Raw genomic sequence first — 12,500 nt, 5'->3', positions numbered from 1 at the left:
AAACCGCGCCAAGTACGGAAGGAACGGCGCGGAGAGGGCTCGAGACAAAGCTCGACCCTAAACCGCGCCAAGTACGGAGGGAACAGCGCGGCTAAGGGCTCGAAACAAACCCTAAACCGCGCCAAGTACGGAGGGAACAGCGCGGCTAAGGGCTCGAAACAAACCCTAAACCGCGCCAAGTACGGAAGGAACGGCGCGGAGAGGGCTCGAGACAAAGCTCGACCCTAAACCGCGCCAAGTACGGAGGGAACAGCGCGGCTAAGGGCTCGAAACAAACCCTGAACCGCGCCAAGTACGAAAGGAACGGCGCGCAGTAGGGGTTTAAAACAAAGCTGGTCCCAAAACCGCGCCAAGTACGAAAGGAACAGCGCGGTCGAGACTCGGAAGAAAAAGCTTTCAAAGTGTCGTAGCACGATGCACACTGCTGTTCGTGTGGAACAAACGTGACTACCGTGCTGTACGGTGGAGTTCTGTGCGCAAAAGCGGCGGGTGTGTTTCTAAGCACCACAGCGTTGTGTCAAAAAAGAGGTGCCTGAGAGAAACGCATGCGACTGCCGTGCTTTGCGGCATAGCACCGTGCGCAAAAACGGTGCGCATGCAAGAGGTGTCAGAGCTAGCGAACTTTTGCCACGAGCAACAGGTCACTAAAAGCCTATAGATGACGGTGTTGGAGGAAAAGAAAAATATCGAGAAAGCACTGCGGTGTGCCGTGCGTAGGGACGGGCGCGCGTGCCACATGCCGCCGAAATATGGGTGTCGGAGAAAACAGAGTGCCGCGCGTAACGAGGGGCGCGCGTGTTACAGAGAGATATGCCCAAACGCATGAAAGTGTACGCAGGTGTCCTAAGGCAGTTTTTTTTTTTTTCCTCATTTTGATGTCGCCCCGGCTGACGTGGTTTTCGTTTTTCCGTGCCGCCCCGGCTGACGCGGTTTTCGTTTTTCCGTGCCGCCCCGGCTGACGCAGTTTTTGCGCCGCCCCGGCTGACGCGGTTTTCGCGCCGCCCCGGCTGACGCGGTTCCGACTTTGCACTTTTTGGCTCACCCCGGCTGGCGGCCCACTCACTCGATCGCCAGGTCTGTTTGCCCCGGTGGTTCCACCGCCAGGCTTAAGCGCGAACTTTTTTTGTTTGTTTTCTTTTGATTAAGCGCAAGCTTTTTTCTTTGTTTTCTTTTGATTAAGCGCGGGCTTTTTTCTTTGTTTTTTTTGCATTCGCCCCGGCAGACGCGGTTTTTGCGCCGCCCCGGCTGACGCGGTTTTTGCCGCCCCGGCTGACGCAGTTCGGACTTAGCACTTTTCGGCTGTGCCTGGCTGGCGGCCCACTCACTCGATCGCCATGTCTGTTTGCCACAGTTTTCCCGGTGGTGCCGCACCCGGGCTCGCCCCGGCTGACGCGGTTTCGTGCCGCCCCGGCAGACGCGGTTTTCGCGCCGCCCCGGCTGACGCGGTTTCGTGCCGCCCCGGCAGACGCGGTTTTTTGCCGCCCCGGCTGACGCAGTTCGGACTTGGCACTTTTTGGCTGAGCCTTGCTGGCGGCCCACTCACTCGATCGCCATGTCTGTTTGCCACAGTTTTCCCGGTGGTGCCGCACCCGGGCTCGCCCCGGCAGACGCGTTTTTTTTTTCTTTCGCCCCGGCTGACGCAGTTTTCGCGCCGCCCCGGCAGACGCGGTTTTCGCGCCGCCCCGGCAGACGCGGTTTTTTGCGCCGCCCCGGCTGACGCAGTTCGGACTTGGCACTTTTTGGCTGAGCCTGGCTGGCGGCCCACTCACTCGATCGCCATGTCTGTTTGCCACAGTTTTCCCGGTGGTGCCGCACCCGGGCTCGCCCCGGCTGACGCAGTTTTCGCGCCGCCCCGGCTGACGCGGTTTCGTGCCGCCCCGGCAGACGCGGTTTTTTGCGCCGCCCCGGCTGACGCGGTTTTTTGCCGCCCCGGCTGACGCAGTTCGGACTTGGCACTTTTCGGCTGTGCCTGGCTGGCGGCCCACTCACTCGATCGCCATGTCTGTTTGCCACAGTTTTCCCGGTGGTGCCGCACCCGGGCTCGCCCCGGCAGACGCGTTTTTTTTTTTTTCTTTCGCCCCGGCTGACGCAGTTTTCGCGCCGCCCCGGCTGACGCGGTTTCGTGCCGCCCCGGCAGACGCGGTTTTTTGCGCCGCCCCGGCTGACGCGGTTTTTGCCGCCCCGGCTGACGCAGTTCGGACTTAGCACTTTTTGGCTGAGCCTGGCTGGTGGCCCACTCACTCGATCGCCATGTCTGTTAGCCACAGTTTTCCCGGTGGTGCCGCACCCGGGCTCGCCCCGGCTGACGCAGTTTTCGCGCCGCCCCGGCTGACGCGGTTTCGTGCCGCCCCGGCAGACGCGGTTTTCGCGCCGCCCCGGCTGACGCGGTTTTTGCCGCCCCGGCTGACGCAGTTCGGACTTAGCACTTTTCGGCTGTGCCTGGCTGGCGGCCCACTCACTCGATCGCCATGTCTGTTTGCCACAGTTTTCCCGGTGGTGCCGCACCCGGGCTCGCCCCGGCTGACGCAGTTTTCGCGCCGCCCCGGCTGACGCGGTTTCGTGCCGCCCCGGCAGACGCGGTTTTCGCGCCGCCCCGGCTGACGCGGTTTCGTGCCGCCCCGGCAGACGCGGTTTTTTGCCGCCCCAGCTGACGCAGTTCGGACTTAGCACTTTTTGGCTGAGCCTTGCTGGCGGCCCACTCACTCGATCGCCATGTCTGTTTGCCACAGTTTTCCCGGTGGTGCCGCACCCGGGCTCGCCCCGGCAGACGCGTTTTTTTTTTTCTTTCGCCCCGGCTGACGCAGTTTTCGCGCCGCCCCGGCAGACGCGGTTTTCGCGCCGCCCCGGCAGACGCGGTTTTTTGCGCCGCCCCGGCTGACGCGGTTTTTTGCCGCCCCGGCTGACGCAGTTCGGACTTGGCACTTTTTGGCTGAGCCTGGCTGGCGGCCCACTCACTCGATCGCCATGTCTGTTTGCCACAGTTTTCCCGGTGGTGCCGCACCCGGGCTCGCCCCGGCTGACGCAGTTTTCGCGCCGCCCCGGCTGACGCGGTTTCGTGCCGCCCCGGCAGACGCGGTTTTTTGCGCCGCCCCGGCTGACGCGGTTTTTTGCCGCCCCGGCTGACACGGTTCGGACTTTGCACTTTTCGGCTGTGCCTGGCTGGCGGCCCACTCACTCGATCGCCATGTCTGTTTGCCACAGTTTTCCCGGTGGTGCCGCACCCGGGCTCGCCCCGGCAGACGCGTTTTTTTTTTTTTTCTTTCGCCCCGGCTGACGCAGTTTTCGCGCCGCCCCGGCTGACGCGGTTTCGTGCCGCCCCGGCAGACGCGGTTTTTTGCGCCGCCCCGGCTGACGTGGTTTTTGCCGCCCCGGCTGACGCAGTTCGGACTTTGCACTTTTTGGCTGAGCCTGGCTGGCGGCCCACTCACTCGATCGCCATGTCTGTTTGCCACAGTTTTCCCGGTGGTGCCGCACCCGGGCTCGCCCCGGCAGACGCGTTTTTTTTTTTCCTTCGCCCCGGCAGACGTGGTTCCCCCCCCCCCTCCGTCTTTCTTTTTGTTTTTTTTTTTCGCCGCGGCTGAAGTGGATTTTTCGGTGCCTCGACGCCCCGGTAGTCGCGGTTTTTCCGTTTCCGCACGGCCCCGGCTGACGCTGCTCGGTCACAGTCGCCTTTTGTGGTGATTGCAGACTTCTTGAGCGCGGGTGTTTTTTTTTTTTGTTGTTGTTGTTGTTTTATTACGCATTCGCTCCAGCAGACGCTGTTTAGACTTTTTGTTTCCTCTTTTATCCTGCGACGAGGTGACGAGGTTTATTCGGTGCCCCGCCGCCCCGGCTGAAGTGATTTTTCCTGTCCCGTGCCGCCCCGGCTGACGCGGTTGGGACTTCGCGTTTGTTCGGCCGCCACGGGTTTTGGCGCACTCGCTCGGTTGCTTGTTGTTGCCACTTGTTGCGAACCCAGGTTTCTTGAGCGAGCGCGGGCGTTTTTTCTTCCTTTCTTTCTTTGTTCTATGTGTTAGCGAATCGGCCTTTAATATCACACGAGGACTCACAACCAACAATTTTCAGTTTGAAGTGTAAAAAATCTGCAGGTGTTGACGTAACTGACTTGCCCCGTACCCTTGAGTACATCCATGAAGTTCTCGTAGTACTACTAAATCGCATTATTCCAAGTGGAGAAATTCCCATAAACTTGCAAACCTCTACACGAAAATCGGTGCGCGTGATAAAGTTGAAAATTATCGTCCGATATCAAATGTGCCTTCTATAACACAAATTCTAGGAAAAAAAAAAAAAAAAACACTTGTTCGCCGTTTTCTGCGCCGTGACTGGCAGCACTCCGGCGAAGCGAAACGGGGTCGATTCGAGCACGATATCGGCGTCTTTCGACGTGCTCGCCGGCGACCGTCGCACGAGTACGTCGCACGAGCGCGTCTGCCGGGGCGCCGTTTGCGAAGCCGACGCAAAAGTGGGAACCGCCGCTCGGATGATCGCCGCTTTCGGCAGAGTGAGTGTTGGCACTCCGGGGAAGCGAAACAGCGTGAATGCGCCCACGAAATCGGCGTATTTTGAAGTGCCCGCCGGCGACCGTCGCACGAGTACGGTAAACCGCGTCAGCCGGGGCGTAGTTCGGGACGCCGACGAAAAAGTGGGAAGCGCAACTCGGATCTTCGCCGTTTTTGCAGGAGTGAGTGGCGGCCCTCCTGCGAGACCAAGAAGCATCGATTCGTGCACGAATTCGGCGCCTTTCGACGTGATCGCCGGCGACCGTCGCTCGAGTAGGGCAAACCGCGTCTGCCGGGGCGGGCTTCGGGACGCCGATGCGAAAGTGGGAAACGCTGCTCGGATGTTCGCCGTTTTTGGCCGAGTGAGTGCTGGCACACGGGCGAAGCCAAACGGGGCCGATTACGGCACGATATCGGCGTCTTTCGACGTGCCCGCCGGCGACCGTCGCACGAGTACGGTAAACCGCGTCAGCCCGGGCGGAGTTCGGGACGCCGATGCGAAAGTGGAGAACGCCGCTCGGATCTTCGCCGTTTTTGGAGGAGTGAGTGGCGGCACTCCGGAGAAGCCAAGGAGCGCCAATTAGCGCACGATATCGGCGTCTTTCGACGCGCTCGCCGGCGACCGTCGCACGAGTAGGGCAAACCGCGTCTGCCGGGGCGGGGTTTACGACGCCGACGCAAAAGTGGGAACCGCCGCTCGGATGTTGGCCGTTTTTGGCAGAGTGAGTGCTGGCACTCCGGCGACGCGAAAGAGCGCGAATGCGCCCACGAAAGTGGCGTATTTGGACGTGCGTGACGGCGACCGCTGCAGGAGTACGAAAAACCACGTCAGCCGGGGCGAGCGACACACGGCGGTCTGGGTGCTTATCGCTGCTATTATAGGGGCACCCCGGCAGACGCAGAAAAAAAAAAAAAAATTTTCGACCTTCTTTTTTGCTGGTCGAGCTCGGGTAACCCAGGTCGCAATGGGAGCCGCGCACGAAAGCGGCGTCGCGAGACGCGTTCGCGGTCGCTAGTCGCACGAGCTCGGCAACCGCGTCAGCCGGCGCGGAGTTCGGGATGCCGACGGCTAAGTGGGTACCGCTGCTCGGATGTTCGCCGTTTTTGGCCGAGTGAGTGCTGGCACTCCGGTGAAGCCAAGGAGCGCCAATTCGTGCACGATATCGGCGTCTTTCGACGTGCCCGCCGGCCACCGCCGCACGAGTACGGCAAACCGCGTCTGCCGGGGCGGGGTTCGCGACGCGTACGCAATAGTGGGAACCGTCGCTCGGATGTTCGTCGTCTTTGGCCGAGCGAGTGCTGGCACTCCGGCGAAGCGAAACGGGGCCGATTCGGGCACGATATCGGCGTATTTCGACGTGCTCGCCGGCGACCGTCGCACGAGTACGGCAAAGCGCGTCTGCCGGGGCGAGGTTTGCGACGCCGACGAAAAAGTGGGAAGCGCCGCTCGGATCTTCGCCGTTTTTGCAGGAGTGAGTGGCGGCCCTCCTGCGAGACCAAGAAGCATCGACTCGCGCACGATATCGGTGTCTTTCGACGTGCCCGCCGGCCACCGCCGCACGAGTACGGCAAACCGCGTATGCCGGGGCGGGGTTGGCGACGCCGACGCAAAAGTGGGAACCGCCACTAGGATGTTCGCCGTTTTTGGCAGAGTGAGTGCTGGCACTCCGGCGAAGCGAAAGAGCGCGAATGCGCCCACGAAAGTGGCGTGTTTGGACGTGCTTGACGACGACCACCGCAGGAAAACGAAAAACCACGTCAGCCGGGGCGAGCGACCCATGGCGGTCTGGGTGCTTATCGCTGCTATTATAGGGGCACCCCGGCAGACGCAAAAAAAAAAAAAAAAATTTTTTTCGACATTCTTTTTTGCTCGTCGACCTCGGGTGACCCAGGTCGCAGTGGGAGCCGCGCACGAAAGCGGCGTCGCGAGACGGCTTCGCGGTCGCTAGTCGCACGAGCTCGGCAACCGCGTCTGCCGGGGCGGAGTTCGGGACGCCGACGGCTAAGTGGGAACCGCCGCTCGGATGTTCGCCGTTTGTGGCCGAGTGAGTGCTGGCACTCCGGCGAAGCCAAACGGGGCCGATTCCGGCACGATATCGGCGTCTTTCTACGTGCTCGCCGGCGACCGTCGCACGAGTACGGCAAAGTGCGTCTGCCGGGGCGGGGTTTGCGACGCGTACGCAATAGTGAGAACCGTCGCTCGGATGTTCGTCGTCTTTCGCCGAGCCAGTGCTGGCAATCCGGCGAAGCCGAACGGAGCCGATTCGGGCACGATATCGGCGTCTTTCCACGTGCTCGCCGGCGACCGTCGCACGAGTACGGTAAACCGCGTCAGCCGGGGCGGAGTTCGGGACGCCGATGCGAAAGTGGGAAGCGCCGCTCGGATCTTCGCCGTTTTTGGAGGAGTCAGTGGCGGCACTCCGGTGAAGCCAAGGTGCGCCAATTCGCGCACGATATCGGCGTCTTTCGACGTGCCCGCCGGCCACCGTCGCACGAGTACGGCAAACCTCGTCTGCCGGGGCGGGGTTTGCGACGCCGACGCAAAAGTGGGAACCGCCGCTCGGATGTTCGCCGTTTTTGGCAGAGTGAGTGCTGGCACTCCGGCGAAGCGAAAGAGCGCGAATGCGCCCACGAAAGTGGCGTGTTTGGACGTGCTTGACGACGACCACCGCAGGAAAACGAAAAACCACGTCAGCCGGGGCGAGCGACCCATGGCGGTCTGGGTGCTTATCGCTGCTATTATAGGGGCACCCCGGCAGACGCAAAAAAAAAAAAAAATTTTTTTCGACATTCTTTTTTGCTCGTCGACCTCGGGTGACCCAGGTCGCAGTGGGAGCCGCGCACGAAAGCGGCGTCGCGAGACGGCTTCGCGGTCGCTAGTCGCACGAGCTCGGCAACCGCGTCTGCCGGGGCGGAGTTCGGGACGCCGACGGCTAAGTGGGAACCGCCGCTCGGATGTTCGCCGTTTGTGGCCGAGTGAGTGCTGGCACTCCGGCGAAGCCAAACGGGGCCGATTCCGGCACGATATCGGCGTCTTTCTACGTGCTCGCCGGCGACCGTCGCACGAGTACGGCAAAGTGCGTCTGCCGGGGCGGGGTTTGCGACGCGTACGCAATAGTGAGAACCGTCGCTCGGATGTTCGTCGTCTTTCGCCGAGCCAGTGCTGGCACTCCGGCGAAGCCGAACGGAGCCGATTCGGGCACGATATCGGCGTCTTTCCACGTGCTCGCCGGCGACCGTCGCACGAGTACGGTAAACCGCGTCAGCCGGGGCGGAGTTCGGGACGCCGATGCGAAAGTGGGAAGCGCCGCTCGGATCTTCGCCGTTTTTGGAGGAGTCAGTGGCGGCACTCCGGTGAAGCCAAGGTGCGCCAATTCGCGCACGATATCGGCGTCTTTCGACGTGCCCGCCGGCCACCGTCGCACGAGTACGGCAAACCTCGTCTGCCGGGGCGGGGTTTGCGACGCCGACGCAAAAGTGGGAACCGCCGCTCGGATGTTCGCCGTTTTTGGCAGAGTGAGTGCTGGCACTCCGGCGAAGCGAAAGAGCGTGAATGCGCCCACGAAAGTAGCGTATTTGGACGTGCTTGACGGCGACCGCCGCAGGAGTACGAAAAACCACGTCAGCCGGGGCGAGCGACCCACGGCGGTCTGGGTGCTTATCGCTGCTATTATAGGGGCACCCCGGCAGACGCAGAAAGAAAAAAAAAATGGGGACATGGCGTGCGTCACCGTGCGGCTTCGCAGCGTTGCCGAAGTCGCCGAGCCCTTCGACTGAGCCGAACGGCGGACAGGGAACGTTGGTCGGCCGTTCTAACCTGTCGGTGCCACGCCGAGACGTCGTTAAGGAAAACCGCGTCGTGGGCCTCTACGACGCCGTCGAGTCGTTGTACGTTTGGTGTCCAGCGTGTCGGCGGCGAGTAGCGGACACGTCGTTCACGACTTCGGTCTTTCGCAGTCGACGCGAACTTGCGGAGAGTCGTGGTGCCTCACGTTTTCGGCAGAAACCGCGGCGGAATTTTCCCGTGCGTGCGCGCACGACCTCGGTGCTGTGCCGTCAGCGTAGTGTTGCACAAACTCGTGGCCTACCCAAGGTGCGGTACGTTTGCGGCCGTATCCTCGGTGGGAATTTCGTGAGTAGGGTCGCAAATTCTACGACCTCGGCGGGTTTGAGAGCGACGTAGACTTGTGGCACGCTCAACATGCCACACGTTTCGGGGCACACCCGCGGTGAAATTTTCTCGAGTACGCTCGTATTAGGGCCCAAGGAGGTCTGGGTACTTATCGCTGCTATTATGTGGGGGTTCTCGTGAGCGGCGTACGCGAAAGCGACCGGGTGTCTGATATGCGGCGGGCTTCGGCCTCGTCAAGCGTGTCCTCGGGTCTGCTCCAGGGGAATCCACGGCAGTCGTCTGCAGCCTCATCCGCTTGATGCGTTAGGGGCTGGTTGTCGGACGGTGCCGTTTTACCACGATATCGAGGTGTGTTCCGTGTCGTCCTCGGGCGATTCAGATGCGAAAGCGCCGAAGACGCGGGCGTGACCCGTCGTCTGGCGGCTTTGCAGTCTCGGCTCCGTTGCTAGTTCCGGCCGGTCCACCGACAGTGCAGCGGGCTTGGGCAACCCGCACGGCGCGACCGAGTCGATGCAACGAAAAAGAGCGAGCATGAACGTGCTTCTTGCCGCACGGCTCCCACTCGTCTTTCGGGAAGGTTGTGCCGTAGCGAGCTCGAACGCCGTCATCTCGGAGTGCAAAATAAGCGTGTTGGGGCGCCTGAAGGTGGCCTCCGCCGCACACAGACTGCGTCCGGCCCGCCGAGGGCGAGGACGGACGCGCAGTCGAACGATTACCTGGTTGATCCTGCCAGTAATCATATGCTTGTCTCAAAGATTAAGCCATGCATGTCTAAGTACATGCCGAAATAAGGCGAAACCGCGAATGGCTCATTAAATCAGTTATGGTTCCTTAGATCGTTTCTTCCTACTTGGATAACTGTGGCAATTCTAGAGCTAATACATGCAGTGAGCCTGGAGCCCTTTGGGTAACGGGTGCTTTTATTAGACCAAGATCGATCGGGTTTCGGCCCGTATTGTGTGGTGACTCTGGATAACTTTGTGCTGATCGCATGGCCACGAGCCGGCGACGTTTCTTTCAAGTGTCTGCCTTATCAACTTTCGATGGTAGGTTACTTGCTTACCATGGTTGTTACGGGTAACGGAGAATCAGGGTTCGATTCCGGAGAGGGAGCCTGAGAAACGGCTACCACATCCAAGGAAGGCAGCAGGCGCGCAAATTACCCACTCCCGGCACGGGGAGGTAGTGACGAAAAATAACAATACGGGACTCTTTTGAGGCCCCGTAATTGAAATGAGTACACTCTAAATCCTTTAACGAGGATCAATTGGAGGGCAAGTCTGGTGCCAGCAGCCGCGGTAATTCCAGCTCCAATAGCGTATACTAAAGCTGCTGCGGTTAAAAAGCTCGTAGTTGGATCTCAGTTCCAGACGAGTAGTGCATCTACCCGATGCGACGGCTCGGACTGAACATCATGCCGGTTCTTTCTTGGTGCACTTCATTGTGTGCCTCGAGATGGCCGGTGCTTTTACTTTGAAAAAATTAGAGTGCTCAACGCAGGCGAGTCGCCTGAATAAACTTGCATGGAATAATAGAACAAGACCTCGTTTCTGTTCTGTTGGTTTTTGGAATACGAGGTAATGATTAAGAGGGACGGACGGGGGCATTCGTATTGCGGCGCTAGAGGTGAAATTCTTGGACCGTCGCAAGACGAACTACTGCGAAAGCATTTGCCAAGAATGTTTTCATTGATCAAGAACGAAAGTCAGAGGTTCGAAGGCGATCAGATACCGCCCTAGTTCTGACCATAAACGATGCCAACCAGCGATCCGCCTGAGTTACTCAAATGACTCGGCGGGCAGCTTCCGGGAAACCAAAGTATTTGGGTTCCGGGGGAAGTATGGTTGCAAAGCTGAAACTTAAAGGAATTGACGGAAGGGCACCACCAGGAGTGGAGCCTGCGGCTTAATTTGACTCAACACGGGAAAACTTACCCGGCCCGGACACTGGGAGGATTGACAGATTGAGAGCTCTTTCTTGATTCGGTGGATGGTGGTGCATGGCCGTTCTTAGTTGGTGGAGCGATTTGTCTGGTTAATTCCGATAACGAACGAGACTCTAGCCTATTAAATAGGTGCGGGGTTCCCAGCACCTTACAACCTTCTTAGAGGGACAAGCGGCTCCTAGCCGCACGAAACAGAGCAATAACAGGTCTGTGATGCCCTTAGATGTCCGGGGCCGCACGCGCGCTACACTGAAGGAAGCAGCGTGTCTTTATCCCTGTCTGAAAAGACTGGGTAACCCGTGGAACTTCTTTCGTGATTGGGATAGGGGCTTGCAATTGTTCCCCTTGAACGAGGAATTCCCAGTAAGCGCGAGTCATAAGCTCGCGTTGATTACGTCCCTGCCCTTTGTACACACCGCCCGTCGCTACTACCGATTGAATGATTTAGTGAGGTCTTCGGACCGATGTCCGGCGCGGCCTTTCGGTTGCGCCGGTCTGTTGGAAAGATGACCAAACTTGATCATTTAGAGGAAGTAAAAGTCGTAACAAGGTTTCCGTAGGTGAACCTGCGGAAGGATCATTAACGGATTGTGAAGGGTGAGCGCCTCAGCTGCGTCTGCGCCCGACACTTTCTGCCGCTGACCCCGTTTGGACGCGGGGTCGGCTTTTCCCCACGGGGCTGCCTGAATGTGGAGCGGCACCCCGTGACAAATTGTTGCGCCCAGCGGACGCCAACACCGCGACCTTGGACGGTCGGCCAGGTGGCGGACGCGGGTACAAACGGCGCAACGCACTCATAGGTCGGCTTTCGACCCGCCACTGCACCGTGGCTCGAAGCGCTCGAAATGCGCGACCCGACCGCTGCGGGACCGCCTAGTACTGTAAACAGGAGCGGCGGAGCGCGAACGGCGAGTCGTGGTTACGTCGGTAGAAGGCGAGGCTGCGCGTTCCCGAAACGCCAGCCGAGTGCCCTCCCGACCGTTCGAGCGTGCAAGAACGAGACCCGACAATCGCGCGGCGACTGCCAAGTACGAGAGGAACGGCACAAGCGTCGGCGGTCGGTCAAGGAACTGGCGATGTGACGGGTCCGCTGTGCACCAGTGCATACCGTCCCGCCGTCCGCGGCAAGCGCCTCCGCGTCCTCGGGTGACGGAGGCTGCCGGTCGGTTCTTGCAGGCGAGGGATCTCGCTGGCACCGGTTCGCGTTGACGCGCGGCCGGTCATGGCACGGCGATGCGACGGCCGAGGTGCGCAGTACTCGATGGAGGAACCGCACGCTCCGATGACCGTCCCGCCCTCCGCGGCGTATGCGTACCGACCGTAATGGTTGCAGCAGCGCCGGCCGGCTTTTGAATTCGCCACACGAAACACGGTGCGAGATCGCGGTTAGGGGAGCGTCGACGTTGCCAGGCGTTTTGCTTGCTGCCGAGGGAAAGGCGGCACGGCCACGTCGCGCTCGTCGCGATTAGCGGGTCTGCGCGCTTTGGGAAGGTGCCGCAACGACTTGCCGAAAGAGGAAGCACGGAAGAACGAGGGACTTGGACGTCCCGACAATTGAACGCACTTGCGGCCAGGCCCTTGCTGGCTTCGTTCTTCCGCCTCGAGTAGGCTCGTACGCGGCTCCGGCGCCGAAAGTGGTCCTTGGCACCGACTTCGGTGGACGTGGGAAGTGCCGCGCAAGTACGGCGCGCCTGGCTCCACCTGTTGGCTAAAGTAGGCAGCCGGATCGGCATTTTGGTGTGCGGTGGCAAACCGTGGATGCGAAAAAAGCTTGTGCGATTTCGTGGAACAAAAAGCGGGGGTCCCCCTTTTTATGCGGAGGAGACCGACCCGCCCGCCGTGGTGAACCGCGACGCCACGGTAAAAACGGGAGAGGCTTGTCGATGGGACCGTGCATCCCGCGCTCCACGGAGGCCGGGAG

The 12,500-nt window shown here is 60.5% G+C and overlaps 1 non-coding gene across 1 annotated transcript; it reads left to right on the top strand.

Moving 5' to 3' along the window:
* Positions 1-9,347: 9,347 nt before the first annotated feature.
* LOC142794007 (small subunit ribosomal RNA) lies at positions 9,348-11,162 on the top strand. The gene has a single exon (XR_012891996.1). It is a non-coding gene; the product is annotated as a small subunit ribosomal RNA (ribosomal RNA).
* The last annotated feature ends 1,338 nt before the right edge of the window (positions 11,163-12,500 follow it).

This window comes from Rhipicephalus microplus, unplaced genomic scaffold (assembly GCF_043290135.1).
Source record: "Rhipicephalus microplus isolate Deutch F79 unplaced genomic scaffold, USDA_Rmic scaffold_361, whole genome shotgun sequence".
In the NCBI taxonomy this organism is placed as follows: domain Eukaryota; kingdom Metazoa; phylum Arthropoda; class Arachnida; order Ixodida; family Ixodidae; genus Rhipicephalus; species Rhipicephalus microplus.
This window is presented reverse-complemented; position numbering and strand designations above follow the sequence as displayed.